The sequence below is a fragment of the Pteropus vampyrus genome, unplaced genomic scaffold (assembly GCF_000151845.1).
Source record: "Pteropus vampyrus isolate Shadow unplaced genomic scaffold, Pvam_2.0 Scaffold1000001798, whole genome shotgun sequence".
In the NCBI taxonomy this organism is placed as follows: Eukaryota; Metazoa; Chordata; class Mammalia; order Chiroptera; family Pteropodidae; genus Pteropus; species Pteropus vampyrus.
Genome location: NW_011916200.1, coordinates 1 through 3033, shown reverse-complemented (window position 1 = coordinate 3033; position 3033 = coordinate 1). Strand labels below are relative to the sequence as shown.

The 3033-nt window shown below is 33.4% G+C and overlaps 1 pseudogene; it reads right to left on the bottom strand.

Annotated features, from left to right (window-relative positions):
• Nucleotides 1-2761: 2761 nt before the first annotated feature.
• On the bottom strand, nucleotides 2762-2879 carry LOC111735479 (annotated as a pseudogene).
• Between the last annotated feature and the right edge of the window lie 154 nt (nucleotides 2880-3033).

The following is a 3033-nucleotide window of genomic DNA, read 5'->3' as shown; positions in this document are numbered from 1 at the left end:
CCAACTTGGGGAAGAAAGACAGAGCCAGACCAGTTCAACCTTTTAGTCAGAGAAAAAATGAAAGAGAGGGGAGAAAAAAAAAAAAAAGAGTCCACCCTAGTCCAGTACGACCTCATCTTAACTTAACTGATAGTATCTACAATGACCCTATTTCTAAACTTTCTAAAAGGTTGCATTCTGAGGTCCTGGGGTTAGGACTTCAAAATATATTTTTAGGGGACACAATTTAACCCATGTATCTAGTTTAACTTCCTTTTGATGTCCCATTTGGGTCACATAAAGTGTGTTTCTCAGCACTGATTGTCCATTCAAATTACCTGGAGAACACATAAAATACACTAATAATTAGGCCATACTCCAGAGTAATCGAATTAAAATTTTTCTGAATGATGCTAGAGAAACTATATTTTTAGACATCCCCTGAGTGATTCTGAAGCCCAATTAGATCTAAGAACACTGAGAGAAGACATGCATAGAACCCAATTAATATCAATCATTACTAACAGCAGGTAATACCTTGATGGATCCACTAATTGGGTTCTAATTTGTGGATCTAATTAATGGAGCTACTAATTTGTGGCTTAGCATATATACAATCTCCTACTTGTCCATAGTTTTTATATGTAAGAACAATTTGTATCCCCAATTAAATTAATACAATTATGAATACATTTACAGAATTATACATATATATGTATATACATATATAAATATATTTATAATTATATATTTACACACACACATCCTCCTTTTTGCTAGAATATGATCATTAAGAAGTGGAGATTTTTATCTATTTTGTTTTATGCTGGACAATGCCATATCTAAAGAGGAGAGGGGAAGTGGTGGAAGTGGACAGCCTCCATGGGAAGGATAATTTTATTAATAGCATGGTTTAGAAGTCCGAGCACATGATGATGATATAAAGCAGACTTTTAGCCGATTTTATTATTGTTTTAAAATTCTCTACTGACAATGCATCCCTTATTGCTTGCACTCACCTCTCCCCCATTTACCATGGATTCCTGACACATCCTAGGTGCTCTATAAATGTTCATTGAGTGAATGAATCAATTAGTATAAGGTCCTCAATAAATACTTGATGAAAGTATAAAAGGATGAATAGACAAGAGAGAGTAAATGAACAAATGTATTTTTGCCTACATAAGTGAATGAGTGAACTCCTTCAATTTACTTTGGCACTTTTCCTTAGTCTTAGAGATTCTGATATATCATCCCATTAGCAAGACTAAGACTTGTTTTGGTAAGAGAAAAAAGAAATTCTCTAAACATGATAGTCCACAGGAAACTGTTCCTTCTAACCTAGAAGATCAAAACATGAATACAAAGTGACTATAAGCAAAAGATACAGAAGGAAAAAAATTACCAGCATAAGAAAGTAGTAAAAGGCAATAGAAAAAGCAAACCCTAAGTCTGAATACACATAGGAATAAAATCACACTTTTTTTCCCCTTCAACAAGAAAGAAAACACATAAAAAGAAATAAAAAGGAAAGGACAAATATTATAAATAGCAGCAAAAGTAGGAAAATAAAAGCAAGGGAAATGAAATACCATGGTGAAGGAGAGGAAGATATAGAATCCTCAAGGAAGAAATAAAACAAGCTAGCATAAAAGCAGATTGTAGGCCTCTGATTGTATTTCATTTATAACTGTTCATACATTTTATTATATTTCTCTGGCAGGGGTCCCACATCTCTTTATGTCTGAAGGAAGTAGGTGGCAGAAAAATGTTGCTCTAGGGACTTGAGATTTATTGCCTTGTACACTTAGTGTTAGGCTGATTTTTTTTTCTTTAAATTACATGCCACTGTCATGTTCAAAATAAAAGCTTAAGATGGACTGCATGTCATGTATCACTGTAAGGCTTGCTTTTATTAACAGTGAAAAACTAATGCAAACTTATTTTTATTCTAAGCAAATCGGAAACCACTTAGGTGATACCAACTTCTATACTCATTTTATCTTAACTGTGCCTCCATCACAAAATAGGGAATGGGTTATCTCCCTCGGTAAATGAAACATCCCACAGGAAATGTGAAAATATAGCCATGAAAAGCCTGGCTTTTGAATCCAGAGAGATTCAGTTGCCTTGAGCAAGTTACTTAAATTATCTCAGCTTCAGTTTCCATAGGTGTAAATAGGCATACTTAATTGTAAACAGGCATACATAAATAGTAGTATTTAGCTCATTATGGCTGGTATTAGGATTAAATATTACAATGTTCATAAAGTCCTTAGCATAGTAACTGGAAAGCACTCAAAATAATTAGTAATTTTATTGTTAAAATAATAAATTTCTTCACAATTCTAAGGTCTGCTTTAAGAAAAATATCTTAAAATTTTATAAATTTACATTCAGTTAAACCAGCCAATGAAAGAGAAAATATAACTAGCCACCTTCTCTATTTTCTATAACTAATTGAATGAAAAAGTGTATTGATTATATTTTCTTATTGTTTATATTTTTTAATTGAGGTATAATTGATATAAAATATTATATTAGTTTCAGATGTACAACATAATGATTTGATATTTGTATGTATCATGAAATGCTCACCACAAAAATATCTAGTTAACATCCATCACCACATATAGTTACAGAAATTTTTTTGTCTGTATTCTTGTCTGTATTCTTTTTATTTATTTATTTATTTTTATTTTTTAGGAGAAGCAACCCTTGGTTGACCTCACAGATTGCAAGGACCTTGTCATCTTACAATCCCTCGTGTTTTTATTTTTTATGCCTACAGTGCCTGGTCTTCCTAGGTGGTCCCCATCCAAGTACTAACCAGGCCCAACCCTGCTTAGCTTCCAAGATCAGATTGGACTGGGCTCGTTCAGGGTAGCATGGCAGTAGACTCTTACCTGTATTCTTATTGTTTATATTCTTGATGCTCTGGCATTTGGGCCTTGATCCTGGAGAGACTGCCTCTCCCAAGCTATATGATAGCAAATAATTCCTCTGAAAGTGTACCTTTGATGTACAAACCAACCAATCCAGAGCTCACATCCC